The sequence below is a fragment of the Sapajus apella genome, unplaced genomic scaffold (assembly GCF_009761245.1).
Source record: "Sapajus apella isolate SASKATOON/1434 unplaced genomic scaffold, GSC_monkey_1.0 scaffold24, whole genome shotgun sequence".
NCBI lineage: Eukaryota > Metazoa > Chordata > Mammalia > Primates > Cebidae > Sapajus > Sapajus apella.
The window spans coordinates 7146672-7161900 of record NW_022436964.1 but is presented as its reverse complement, the minus strand read 5'-3'; the positions used below and the strand labels follow the sequence as shown (position 1 = coordinate 7161900).

Genomic DNA, 15229 nt, shown 5'->3' with positions numbered 1-15229 from the left:
TTGAGAATTCAAGGACAATTACTAATGAGCTGAAAAGCAAATTGCAGTACCTCAGGAACACTGAACTTCAGAAAAAAACAGGAAGACTGTCACCTTTTCTGTGGTATCCTGAGATGGATAGCTAACCCTACAGTCATATCGCCCTGTCCTTTGGGGACTGGGAAAGAAAAACAGTAAAAGGCATAAATCAGTCTTAAGGAGTGGTTCTGCTTTCAAATAATGAAAAGGTGGTGCTCTTCTAAAAGGATCTCCTGGGGAAGGAAAGGCCCATAGAGGTCATCCGACACAGGCAAAATACAGTACCTCTCTTGTTCACAGTCACTAGCATGGCTGCTTCATATGCACCATACCACTGTCGTTCTCTAGTGTTCTCTTTCTCTCTGCCCTCCTCCCCCTCAGAATTAGGAGATGCTTGAGAGCAGGGACCTTGTTTTTCATAACTTCTCATGGCACCAGAAAGAGGGCCTAGCCTAGAACAGCTACTGAGTAAATAATGAATAAACGAAAGAATGGTACCACCTAACATCATCAACAAACACACACTTGCAGACTGCCTGTCCCAGACAGTGTGTTATGCCAGATGCCTGAGACATACAAAGCCCTTAAAGGCTTTATAATCTATTGGCAAGACGGGCCATGTGCATCAAAAATAAACAATACAAAATGAGAAGCATTCGTTGCTAACATACAGTATAGAAAATGGATTGCTAGTGGAGTGCAGGAGAAGCAGTTACCCAAGCTACCACTCAAATTAACCCAGAGTATGAGGAGGCACACGCTGGTAACCCAGAAGACTTTAGAAATCAGCCTGAAGAGCATTGCAGATCCTACCAGAGCTGGGAAAGAGCTGTTTGGCCAAGGAATAAAGTGGACTTGCTGATGAGGAAGAAAGAGAAGCTGACCCAGGGAGACGCTGAGAGCTGCAAATGGCGCCACCTAGAGGACCATTCTTATAACAGCAGAAAAACAGATTCTTAAGTGGAACTGTCCAGTTGAAAGAGCAGGGCTAACATGGTGAAGACAAAAAAGTAGGCATTAAGCACAATATCTTCCAAAAGAAAAAATGCCCACATTACAAATCCATATAAAAGATATTCTAGAATCTAAATGAAGCACAGTACTTCAGCGACATCTTTACTAAGCTCAGAAAATGTACCCAGGTAATCCTCTGATTACAATCAAATGTTTCTATTTTGTGCTTATCCAGGGTTAGCAATATCAAGGGAAGAACTGTATTTTATAGTTTGAAGGCCACCGAAGTCCCAGTAGTCTGAATAACTCTCAAAGGCTTGTCAGATGGGAGCTCATTTTAGGCTGAGTAGTGTTTCACCCAGAGAAGCTAATGTTTGATGAATGAATAAGCGAATGAATATGTACTAAAATCAGAACATAAGATATCAGGTCACCCAAAATCATGATCTAAATCTATTCGGGGCCAAGTGCAGTGGCTCACGCCTATAATCCCAGCACTTTGGGAGGCCAAGGCAGGTGGATCACTTGAGATCAGAAGTCCGAGACCAGACTGGCCAGCATGGTGAAACCCTGACTCTACTAAATATACCAAAATTAGCCAGGTGTGGTGGCACACGCCTGTAATCCCAGCTACTCAGGAGGCTGAGGCAGGAGAATCACTTGAACCTGGGAGGCAGAGGCTGCAGTGAGCCAAGATCATGCCACTGCACTCCAGCCTGGGTGACAGAGTGAGACTCCATCTCAAAAAAATAAAAATAAAAAAATTTTATTTGGGACCCAACAGGTCAAGGATGATTTAGCTAGTTTAGGAGTTTTCTTACTGCCCTGGACTTACAACAAATTGCACTTCCCTATCCTTGAAGACTTTCTGGATTTGCTGAACTCAAACCTAAGACCAAGGTGCAAACTCCTGGTCTTTAGCCTGAAGAAGTGTTATTTTTGACTCAGTGATACAATTGAGATTTTAAAATCAGCTGCCTGAACAAAAACGTCAAGGGAGTTACATAAAAATCGGAAGTTACTGGTCATGATCTAGCAGCTGTAGGCTTATATTCCACTGACAGTGCTTCCCACCAGCCTGATATACTTCCCATTCCAGCACCACGTGGATCAATTTACATTCTGCTTTTAGTAACATGCCATACCTGTGGACAATGGAGGTGGGCCTCTGACAGGGAGCCAGAAGAGGACTGGATATGGGGATTACTCATGTCAGGTTGATGAAGGCAATTGATTTATTTCTCTGTGTTTGTTTGCATGGTTCTAAATCAAATAATCCTTTATCCCATTATGTTCATCTGTTTTTGATGATTTCTCATGGAAAGCTCAATAAGGCTAAGATTTTTGTCTGTTTTGTTCACTCCTGAATCTAGCACCTAGAACAGTGCCAGGAGTATAATATATGCTTAATAAACATTTGTTCAATGAATAAAAATTAGATCTTCCAGTAAAAGAAGCCACATATTGGCCACATGATGGTCTGTCTCTCTTTTTTTTTCCTAAGCCAGATGGTATGCACCAAAGCTTGGCTCCCTCTGTTAAATGTTCCTCCACCCTGTGCTTCAAAATCTTGCCTTCAATGAGTTCACCAAGGAAAATTAACCATCACTAGAGTATCCAGATAATTGGGAAGCAATATTTTTGTTCAAAACCCAGATGGATCGCTTCTCGGCCTTTTGGCTAAGATCAACTGTAGTATCTGTTCTTATCAGTTTAATATCTGATACGTCCTCTATCCGAGGACAATATATTAAATGGATTTTTAGAGCAGGGAGATGGAATAACACTTTACAAAAGAAGACATACATGAGGCCAACAAACATATGAAAAAATGCTCATCATCACTGGTCATCAGAGAAATGCAAATCAAAACAACATTGAGATACCATCTCACGCCAGTTAGAATGGCGATCATTAAAAAATCTGGAGACAACAGATGCTGGAGAGGATGTGGAGAAATAGGAACACTTTTGCACTGTTGGTGGGAGTGTAAATTAGTTCAACCATTGTGGAAGACAGTGTGGCGATTCCTCAAGGGCCTAGAAATAGAAATTCCATTTGACCCAGCAATCCCATTACTGGGTATATATCCAAAGGATTACAAATCGTTCTACTATAAGGACACGTGCACACGAATGTTCACTGCAACACAGTTTACAATAGCAAAGACCTGGAACCAACCCAAATGCCCATCGACGATAGACTGGATAGGGAAAATGTGGCACATATACACCATGGAATATTATGCAGCCGTCAAAAACGATGAGTTTGGGTCCTTTGTAGGGACATGGATGAACCTGGAAACCATCATTCTCAGCAAACTGACAGAAGAGCAGAAGATCAAACACCGCATGTTCTCACTCATAGGCGGGTGTTGAACAATGAGAACATATGGACACAGGGAGGGGGGCACTACAAACTGGGGTCAGTTGGGGGGAAACAGGGGAGGGACGGTGGGGGGTGGGGAGCTGGGGAGAGATATCAAGGGGAGAAATGCCAGATGTAGGTGAAGGGGAGGAAGGCAGCAAATCACACTGCCACGAGTGTACCTATGCAACAATTTTGCATGTTCTTCACATGTACCCCAAAACCTAAAATGCAATAAAATAAATAAATGGGGAAAATAAAATAAAAATAAATAATAATAAAAATGAAAAAAAAAACCCAGATGGAAACATATATTAATTCCACCTAAATCAACTTTATAGGAAAGTTGATATTCCTATCACCAATTCATTTCAGGCCACATGCATGTTATACATTGGAGATCTTGACAAGATATATAGTCAGAGTTGTTAATTGCTCATTGTGTGATAAATTAATGAAACACAGCATGTGCTGATAGAAAACACTAAGTAATTCAAGTGCCTGTTGTTCTGCCTTCTCAATGATTGAAATGGTCTTAATATGAATTTTTCAACTTGTTATTATCTTTGTAAATTTTTCAACCTGCCATTGTGAATTTTATCAAGATGTTAAAGAAACGTAATCACTTTTAAATTTTAGGTAAATATGAAATATCCCCTCCTAACCACAAATTTAGAAATCAAAGTGTTCTCTCTTGCTTTATTTTTTCTCTTATCCTGTCCTATCTCTTAGGCCTACCAAAATCAATTTGAGCCACAAAATTTCCAAATACCACTTCCAAACTTGTTAATGTTTTCCAGCTTTGCATTCTTATACAAATTCCTAAGTGCTAGATTTGAGGTGAGTGCATTGGACAATACAGAATAGGGCCTGGAAGAAGATGAGTGGGTATTTTTTTTTTTTTTTTTGTGGTGGCTCACACTTGTAATCCCAGCATGTTGGGAGGCTGAACTGGGTGGATCATGTGAGCCTCAGAGTTTAAGACTAGCCTGGGCAACATAGTGCAACCCTGTCTCGACAAAAAATAAAACAATTAGCCAGGTGAGGTGTGGTGGCACATGTCTATAATCCCAGCTACTGTGGAGGCTGAGGCAGAAGGATTGCTTGAGCCCAGGAGGCAGAGGTTGCAGAGAGCAGAGATGGCACCTCCAGCCCGGGCAGATAGAAACCCTGTCTCAAAAAAATAAAAAACAAATAAAATATTGATTATTTGTTCACCCTGGAGTTTTGCATTAATGTAGATTTTTAAAGTATTGCATTAAATTATTACCTATCCTGATTATTGAGATTTTTGATGCCACTTAAATTTTGCACCCAAGGCAAATGCCTCATCTGGTCCCAGCTCTGGTATAGAAGTTACTATGCATGAAGTGGTCTACAAACTGGAGAACTTCTCACTCTAGGGAAGAAATCAGCAGTTTGGGGGCGGAGTATTTATTCTGTACAGCTTAAAAATATATATTATTGCTGCCTGTGGAACTAGAACAAAAGAACTGGGTTGAAAAGCCATTGGTTGTCCAAATGAAAGCAGTAGAAGTTTCCATGGTCTCTCCAACACTCAAAAGAAATGATGAGAAAAATGAAACAAAAGAAATGATGAGAAAGCATTACATTTAGGCTCATATTTGGCTTACGTTAAGAAGCAAAGATCTTAAACTAAAGAGACGTCTGAGACTATGTAATTTAGGGATTTTGTTTTAATCTGGAAATCATTTCTTGAAAACAAAGCTTACCAAAAAGCTAGTCTCTAAAAGGGTAAAGGTGACATGGAATCCCCACGTCTTTCCTCTGTCCTCTTCTCTGAGGCCATGTTCAAAACCTCTGCACTAATCCAGTTACCACAGTGGATCACACCTAGAGGGTCTATAAGTTGATCCAGGCCATGCAGCCAAAAAGTGGAAGAGGCTGGCTGTGGTGGCTCATACCTGTAATCTCAGCACTTTGGGAGGCTGAGGTGGGAGGATCACTTAAGCCCAGGAGTTGGAGATCAGCCTGGGAAACATAGTGAGACCTCATCTCTACAAAATTAATTAATTAATTAAATTAAAATCAGCCAGGCATGGTGGCCTTTACTTTTAGTCTCAACTACTTAGGAGGCTGAGGTGAGAGGACTGCTTTAACCCAAGAGGTGAAGGCTGCAGGGAGCTGAGATCACACCACTACACTCCGCCCTGGGTGACAGAGTGAGACCTTATCTCGAAAAAAATAAAAATGAAAAGAAGTGCCAGAAGTCAGACTAGGATGTGGGTTATCTCAGTCTGAATTTTCTTTTCCTGATGCCCCTTCCATGGTCCCCAGCTTTCCTGACCTCAGCATTTCTATTCATCTTTTTGGAAAAGATCAATGTTCACTTAACCTTTTACCTATTCTCAGGAAGCCCATAACTTAATGATAATACATTATGGTGCCCTTGCAGGAGCATTTGCATTTTCAGTCAAATCAAGGCTTCAGATTAAAACAAAGATTCTGACCCCTGGCTGCACATTAGAATCACCTGGGGAGCCTGTAAACCATACTGGATGCCAGATTTTTACCCCAGATACTTGGATTTAATTGGTCTGGGGTGGAGCTTGGTATGTTTTTAGTAATTTTTTATGCCTGCAAGTATTCCAATATGTAAGCAACATTGAGAACAACTGAGTTACAGCAATAAAACTAATTACATGTGCAGGCCTCAGCCAGGAAGTGGATGATGTAGCCATAATTATAAACTCAGACAAGGAAGTAAAGGCAGTCCCATTTAGGACTAGGCTGGTGCTAGGCCCAGCGCTCACTGGAACCAAGCTAGCTCCCTTTCCCCACCCCCACCTGCTGTCCCATTAGACCTGGAGACATTTTTTTATGTTCTTCCCGCCTCCCCGCCCCCAACGCCAGCATTATTTTCTTAATTTTGTTTTTCAATTTTACACAAGAAGTAAGTCTCCCTCTCACCCCCAACCCACCTCTCGCTTCCCCAGAGGCAGCTAATGTGACTAGTTTCTTTGGCAGACTTCCAGAAATTCCTGTACATAGATAGACAGATGTATCTTTTAGTTACACAAATGGTTGCATACTATACAGCCTATTCTATAATATACTGTACCCACTCACAGTGTATCAGAAATGGGTCTATATCACATATTTGTTCATTTTGACACTGTGTAGTATTCTATTACAGATTCCCCACATTTTTTAACCAGTCTATTAGTACTATTAAGACAGGGTCTCTCTCTTTTTCCCAGGCTGGAGTGCAGTGACAATTGTAGCTCACTGTAGCCTCTAACCCCTGGACTCAAGCCTTGAACTCCTGGGCCCAACTAGTCCATTACTGATAGACATTCGTTTCAAGTATTGTGGTACTTTTATAATAAATATTTATGCATTTAGTCCTTTCTCTTCCCATGAATTTTTTTATTTATTAAATATGCTTCCAAGATTATTTTAGTGCCTGCTTGGTGTTCCATTGTTTGAATTTATAATAATCTATTCAAACAATACTGTACTGTTAGACATTTATGTTGTTTCCAGTTCTTTTTCATTAAGAATGATGCTGCAATGAACAATACTTGTCTATAAATCTGTGTGTGTATGTTCATGTCCCTAGAATAAATTTCACAGAGTAGAATTATTGGGCCAAAGAACATGCATTTTTTTAAGGCTTTTGATGTATAGTGCCAATTGTTCTCCAGAAAGTTGGTAGCAATTTATACCCACCAGCAACATATAAAAAGTCTCATTCCCCTATCTTTGCTAAACCACAAGTACTGATTGTAAAATTATGAATGAGTTTGTGTCAAAATACTTGTGATTTTTTTTTCTAACTGTAATTTTGAGGGGGTTTTCCATCATTATAAACTACTCTGAGGCTTTAATAATTTCAGAGACTTTTACAAACCTATGTGTCTACCTACAAATCACTGTAACCAGAATTTTATTATAACTAAGTAGTAAACCTTATGTCTAAAGCTGAGTTTTAAAAAGTTGGAAGTCTAAAGCACAAGCTGCTCTTTATTTTGGGGAGTTCTAATAAAACCCATAATTCAATGTAAAGTCTGATTGACAGTACCATCCAAAATTTTCCAGGCTTTCTTTTAACACAAATCCACCAGACCCTATAGCTTAGGAAGATCTTGAGCGTATTCTACAGGCATTTCCAAAACTTTATTCTGAAGATGCCCCATATACCCTTCTAACTCTTTGCATCTAGGAGTGTAGCTTGCACAAAACAAATAAAAATTCTACTGGCTAAGCCTTCCCTTTCATTCATTCACAGGGAATTCAAGGAAAGTGTTCAGCTTCATGAAGATTAGACCTCAATGGTTACATTTTGCAGAGATCAAGAAAAGGATGTTACCAATTACTTGGGGGAAAAGTTGCTCCCCAGGAATATATAGAGTCCTCTTTAGTATCTATCCTATTATGTCACAGTTTACATGCTGTTCATTTGCTACTACTGTAACTTTTAGGGGAAGTCTTCATATATAGTACATTTGAATTAATTTTAAAAGCTAAGAGCTGGATTAAGTAAGGATAAAGCAATTTCTTGGAAACTCTTTTTGACCATTTGCTGCTCAAGTCTTTTAAAAGTCCTTACACACCATTTCTTTTGGACTCTTTGTCCTGCCAAATGATGACTATCTGAACATCTGGAATCACTCAAATGCACCTAAATTATGGTTAGAATTTACCTGAAGTACATACCTTGCAAGATTTTTTAGTAGGGTCTGCCTGAAGAATTTTGAGGCATGTGGTGGAATGTCAGTGAGATGGCAGATTGCTCAGATGCCTGTTGTTAGCTCTGAAATGCCATCTAAGCCATGTCATTGTGCCAAAGGTATTTATTTCAGTGTACATCTTTCTGCAGGGATGGGTGCAAGGCTGCCAATTCCACTAACTGCAATTCTAGGACTACAGATTCTAAACTTCTTCAAGGCAGGAGCAGAAAAAGAAAGGTTATCTGAGGATTCCAGGATCATTCTTGTCACTTCTCCATGAGAAATATCTCAATGTAGGGTTGATCTGCAGGAGGTTGGTGCCCTGACTATACAGAAGGCAGAATATTGGTAAAATGGAAATAACTTGTATCTTGTCAATGAAGCATATGCAAATGATTTTTTTTTTTTTTGAGATGAAGTTTTGTTCTTGTCGCCCATGTTGGAGAACAATGGCACAATCTCGGCTCACTGCAACCTCCGCCACCAGAGTTCAAGTGATTCTCCTGCCTCCCAAGTAGCTGGGATTACAGGCATGTGCCACCACACCTGGCTAATTTTTGTTTTTTTAGAGACAAGGTTTCACCATGTTGGTCAGGCTGGTCTTGAACTCCTGACCTCAGGTGATCCACCCATCTTGGCCTCCCAAAGTACTGGGATTACAGTCGTGAGCCACTGTGCTCGGCCAAATAATTTTAATGTTATTTATTCTCAGGTCACATTTGTCAATTTAGACTAAAATAGAAATTTCTTTAAAAAGGAACCTCAAACTCCTTGACCTAACTATGAGATGACTAGGACCCAGCAGGCTTAGTATCCAGGTAATGGGAGAGAGTTCAACAGGTGTTGGGGATCATGCTAGTTTGCCTACAGAGGCCTAACAAGATAGATCCTGCTGTAGATTCTGCCCATGGCAGGTCAGTATTAGAGTGTGCAAAGATTACAACCATATGAGCTTACAGCTCAAATAGCCCCATTCATTCTTTTTATTCATGTATGTATAAATTCATTTTACTCATATATGTACTCATCCATTTTAGAACAGGTCAGAACACAGAAAAAGGAAGAAGTCTGTGATTGGAAGGACTCAAGACAGTATCAAGAAAGTTGGCCGCAAGACAAAAAGGTTGGAACCTGGCTTTATTTCCTGGGACGGGCCAAATTCCCCGGGAGATTAAACTCAAGGCAGGTTAGCAGAATAGAACTCACAGTAGGGGCCAAGTCTGGTGCACTACCTCAGAGTTGAGATTCATCACAGAGTGACCTGATGCTGATCCCCAGAAAATAGGGCTAGAGTCCTCCAGTCCTGAACTGGTCCTGGGAGCTGGAAATGGGCCATACCTGCACTGGGCACCAAATGGCCTCATGTGCCGTTTGGAGGAAGCTGGCAGAGGGACCTGTGCTTGACAATTCTTTTCTTCCCTTTCCAAGCACAGTCAGGTTAGTAATTTCCAGTTCTGGATTTACTTAAAACAAGTTTCCAAAAACTTTAGATTTCTTCAATATTAAACAGTTATTATTATGATTATTATGATTGTTATTATTTTGAGACAAAAATCTCACTCTGTTGCCCAGGCTGGAGTGCAGTGGTGCAATCTCGGCTAATTACAACCTCAGCCACCTCCTGTTGGCCAGACTGGTCTTGAACTCCTGACCTCAAGTGATCCACCCACCTCTGACTCCCAAAGTGCTGGGATTACTGGGCCTGGTCCTCACTTTTTGTTTATTCTCCAAATAAAGACTTTTCTGGGTTGAAAAAATACCAAACCCAAATGGATATATTGTTCCAAAGCTTTACTCATAGGTGAGTTTTTTAAACCATGAAATTTCAAAAGTATTAATATTGCTTCCAGGATATAAAATGCAACCCAAAAAAAACATTTCTAGAACTCTTAATGTTTTATTCTGTATGGTAATTGTTAGTATGTAGTATGTAGTAATTTTTAAAATTTTTCTTGTGAAAAGTGGAACAAGACAAAAAAGGAAAGAGAAGGAACCTGTTAGAAAACCTGATGATACTCAATTGTAAAGAAAGGGCAGATGGGGAATAAGTCTCAGTATAACAGTCGAGATCATATCCAAAGTTAAATATCATGTTTCTCATCATATTGCATAACAGGATTTTCTGAATTAGAAATGGCACACACTTAGTATACAAAATTTGGGAAATACAAAAAGTGTTAAGGAGGAAATGAAATACTCTGAAGCCCATCATGGTCAGTATTTTGCTATATGTATCACTTGTCTATCTTATTCTTGTTCTATGCTTACAAAATAAACATGCATTTTTAAAAATATAACTAAATACATATTTTGAATTTGTGCTCTTTTTACTTAGTAATCTAACATGTTTTTTTCTTATCCATCCAAATTTTATAACATGATGTTATTTCATCATATGAGCATTTAATAATCTATATTTACCTTTCTCCCTTTGGTTCACACTGAAGTATTAGTATTGACTTATTCTTCTCACTATTATAAATAGGACACACTATCATGAACATCTTTTGTCTTAAATCTTTTTCTTGAGACAGGGTATGGCTCTCCCTCCCAGAATGGAGTACAGTGGCTCGATCACAGCTCACTGCAACCTTGGCCTCCCAGGCTCAGGTTATCTTCCCACCTTAGCCTCCAGAGTAGCTGAAACTGAAGGCATATACCACACCCAGCTAGATTTTTTATCTTTATTTTTTGTAGAGGTGGAGTTTCACTATATTGCCTAGGGTGGCCTCGAACGCCTGGGCTCAAGTCACCTTCTTGGCTCGGCCTTTCAAAGTGTTGGTATTACAGGCATGAGCCACTGCACCCAGCCCCTCGTCTTAAATCGTTATGAGCATCCCTGAATTGATATTCCAGTCAGAACTGTAATGAGTAGGACAGAGGATTCTCATAACATAGAATACTTTTATAGACTTCTTTTGAAACTGGAAATTTACCAAAACATAGAGGAGATAGTCCTGTTTCTTCATCTTAAACAAACTCTTTGATTCTTACCATCTGCCACAGCCTGCTGTGTTGGTCTTCATGTCTCATTTCTCCCACCTGGCCACTGCTGCTCACATGGTGTTTACTCTGGAAGGAATGCCACCTGGTAGCAAGGGGCAAACAGCAGAGGAAGCCAAGGCCCAGACCTACAACCAATGAAGGACACTAAGTGTGCATTTTAAGAGCCATTCCAGCTGCAGGACTGAGCATAAAGGCACAGCTGTCATCAGATTCAGCATTCCCCAGGCACAGCAAGAGCTGTGACCATACAGGGCTATGAGAGGAAATAGGAGCCTAAATAAAGGTAGCATTCCTCTAGCAAATGGAAGGAGCCAGCTGGGCGGAATCCAGAATGAGTACTCTAGAGGGAATAGGTAGACAGGAATTATACATAAGATCGTCCATATGGTTAGCTGAGGCTAGAGTTAATAAGCAGGGAGCCAGCCTGTACAAACAGGAAATGGCTGGAGTTAGACAAGGAAGCAAGGAAACGGGTTCAGGCCTGGGACCACACTTATGGAATGAGAAAAAGTGCTGACTTGGGGTCACATAAATGAAGAAATGAAATTTGTGCTACAGGTAGCACAAATCCCAGTTAGAGGGAGGCATATCAGTTAGACTGGGCTAGGGTATGCTGCAGTAATAAATAACCCTTAAATCTGAATGGCTTACAACAACATTGTACTTCTTCCTCTGCTGCCTGGCCACTGCATGTCACAAGAGGGCTCCAATCCACATTGTCCTCACCCTGAAATCCCAGGTGAATGATCTACATTATCTACGGTTGTGGCAGGGGGCTGGCTAGTGCAGCACCAACACTTAAATGCTCTGGTTAGAAGGGATGCATTCACTTCCACTCACATTTCCTTGGCCAAAGCAAGTCACATGGCCATGCTTAACTTCAATGGGCCACGTGATTGGAAATGGCAGAAATGGAAATTTCCATGAGCCTTGGCAGTGGCTACCTGGTATCGACAAATGCTAAAATCAATAAAGGGGAGAACATTCAAGACATTTAGCTTACTTGGGATCCAAACTTATTTTTCTCTGAAAACTGGTCGGGCTTAATTTTCAGTAGACTAGGAGTCTTGTTCCAACTGAGAGTTTGAGAAGGAGGAGCAGAAACATGGCAGGGCTGATTCTGTGGGATGGTGTGGTTACAGAAGCACCACAGCAATGGCATCTTGAGCTCATGAATGAATGAATCCAAGGAATTCGAAGCATGCCCTGGCTGTAAGGGTGGTCACCTTACCTCTTCTTGAAACTCGTACCTTTAGATACTTGTTGGCAAATTGACACTCCCCAAGCAGGGTTATTATAGTTTTCCTAAAGGGATAAAAACATTTGTGTGCATTCAAATACATAGTAATGTCAAACAGCTGAATGATATTCTAAGGCATGTTTATCTCAGATGAATTTGGGAAATTTTGTTTTAAGTAAGGTAAGTAAAAAGGCACCCTGTTATCTCCTCCTGGTGACAATGACAAAATGACAGACTCTTAGTTTCTGGAGGAGTTTCTTGGACACTTTATAATCCCCAAGTATTTGTAGGCATCTGCTGTGCTCCTGGGACTGTGCAGGGAGCAGCTCCTGACCTTCAGCAATTATGCAGTCATACCAGCAAAATGACAAGAGAAAGTAAGTGCTCACTTACCAAGGCATTCATTTTAAACATAATTCAAATGTGGAGGATCTTAGGGAGTTTCAGAAAAATGCTGGTTTCACATTCATGTTAACAAGAAAGAAGCTTATGGCTTTCCTTTCCATAATAAGCTTTTCTAAATGCAGAGATTTCTAACTTAGATGTAGCTCATCCAATCTAAAGAGAGGGGAGAAGAAGAATCAAGTAAATTCTGCAGAAATTATTTATTTTACTATAGCACCATGCAAATGTCATGTCAGTGCCAGCAGAAAGTATGAGTTATAAACATTCTCCAACATGGGATATATTTTGGCTAATTAACAGTATACAGTCTACAAGTCAAGCTTCTTAACTGATTTGTAAAAGGTTAAGGTTATCAAAACAGGTTTCACGGTCAACACTACATTTATTTCTTGAATAGATTCTTGTGAACTGCTTGACCAGAGTAAGTATGTGGTTCAATTTCTTTCTGCATGGGATCATTTAAATAACTGTGAGCCAAGTAATAAATGTTTGCATATTTTTACAAAGTGTAAGAAAATGAAGAGCCCTAGAAATGTACTTTGTTCTTTAAAATGTTTTATTCCCTTTCTTGCTCAGCTATAAGAACTATTATAAATTTTATCCCTTCAAAAGAAGACATATACAATATAAATAAAATATTTGACATTTATTAAAACTTTGAAACAATAAAAATATATTTCAGGAAATACTTTTGTGATATATTTATTGCAAATCTTAGGAAGCCTTTAAAAGAGAAAAAAAAAAATGCCCTCAGAGACCTTTTTCCACTTGTCAATGGACAATTCGGTTAATTTGACCAAAAGTAGAAAGTCTTACACTTTACAATTTACTTTGGTGACATTCAATCTTCAGGTAACAAATATTGTTCATACTAGAAAAACAATTCTGTCATCATTTATTCTGAAGCAGGTATTGAAAATGATATAGCCATCTCACAGAAATTTTTACAAAATTGAAGACAATGAAATCTTGTTTTATGTGTCATGCTCTTATGCCCAACTCATTGAGAATGTAGTTATAGTTAGGAGCATCAGCAAGTTCAAAAGCCACTAACATTTTATGTGGCTCTGTACTTCAATGGCTCAGTGGTTTGTTGAAAAAGATACAGCTTAAAACATGGGAGATTTTAAAATAGGGGCTAATTATGGCCAAGAAATTCAAAATTGAGTACATTTAACAGATTGATGTAGTAAGGCTTTCCTTAAAAATACGATATTATTTAAAGGGGATAATTCTTATTTTGCATATTCTCAGCTGAGGTTTTTAATTTCTTCCATATTTTGGTGCTTTTAGAAGATGATTATTTTAATTTTGATCTCCATGTTCCTGGATATAAACTCCCACCCTTCTATTCTCATCTTGCTAACTGTATCAATTCATTTTCTTTGGTGGAGATTTATTTTTCTTTTTAAATTAATTGTCACGCATTAGTGATAGTATGAAGAAATGGGCATGCCCTTGTCTTATAAATTGGCATTCTTTTTCTGGAGAGAAATTTGGCAACAAAAAAATAAAGCCTGAAAAATATACATATCCATTGACCTAGTAATGACATTGCTACAAATTTAGATGAAGGATTTAATCAGGATGTGAACAAATATTTATTTATGGAGTATTTATCACAGTTAAAACAGATTACACAAAAGATGGAAACAACCCAGGAGTCAAATATTAGGAAATTGGCTAAATATATTACACCATATCCATATGATGGAATACAAAGTAACCATGAATAATCATGCCAGATAAAAAATACCTAATGATGGTAGAAAAAGTAATGTCAGATACATTTATTTGCTAAGTAAAAAAGTAGGCATCAATGTGAAAGAATACTCCTAATTATGTTCTAAAAATTTGTATATACACATATACATCAAATAGCAGCTATATTTCTCAGGACCAGGATTGTGGATGATTTTTTTCTTTATATTTTTTGCTCTTCTGTATTTTTGTTTTCAAAATGAACCATTCTACTTTTGAAATATGAAAAACACCCCGACAATTTTTTTTCTTTTTTTTGAGACGGAGTCTCACTCTGTCCTCCAGGCTGGAGTGCAGTGGCACGATCTTGGCTCACTGCAACCTCCACCTCCCAGGTTCAAGCTATTCTCCTGCCTCAGCCTCCCAAGTAGCTGGGATTACAGGCGTGTGCCACCGCGCCCAGCTAATTTTTGTATTTTTAGTAGAGACAGGATTTGACCATGTTGGCCAGGCTGGTCTCAAACTTCTGTCCTCAGGTGATCCACCCATCTCGGCCTCCCAAAGCACTGGGATTGCAGGTGTTAGCCACCACACCCGTACCCCCCCACAAATTTTTAAAAAATACATTTGGCAGGGCACGGTGGCTCATGCCTATAATCATTATACTTTTGTCAAAACCCACAAAATATGCAATGTGAAGAATGAGCCCTAATGTAAGCTATGGACTTTAGTTAATAATACTATATCAATATTAGCTCTTGATTTTATTGTTTTTTCTTTTTGAGACAGAGTCTCACCCAGTCTGGAGTGCTGTGGCTGCAATCTCAGCTCACTGCAGCCTCTG

General features: G+C 39.3%; 1 pseudogene; it reads left to right on the top strand.

Moving 5' to 3' along the window:
* The first annotated feature begins 2632 nt into the window (after nucleotides 1-2632).
* Nucleotides 2633-2762, top strand: LOC116559918 (annotated as a pseudogene).
* Nucleotides 2763-15229: the final 12467 nt, after the last annotated feature.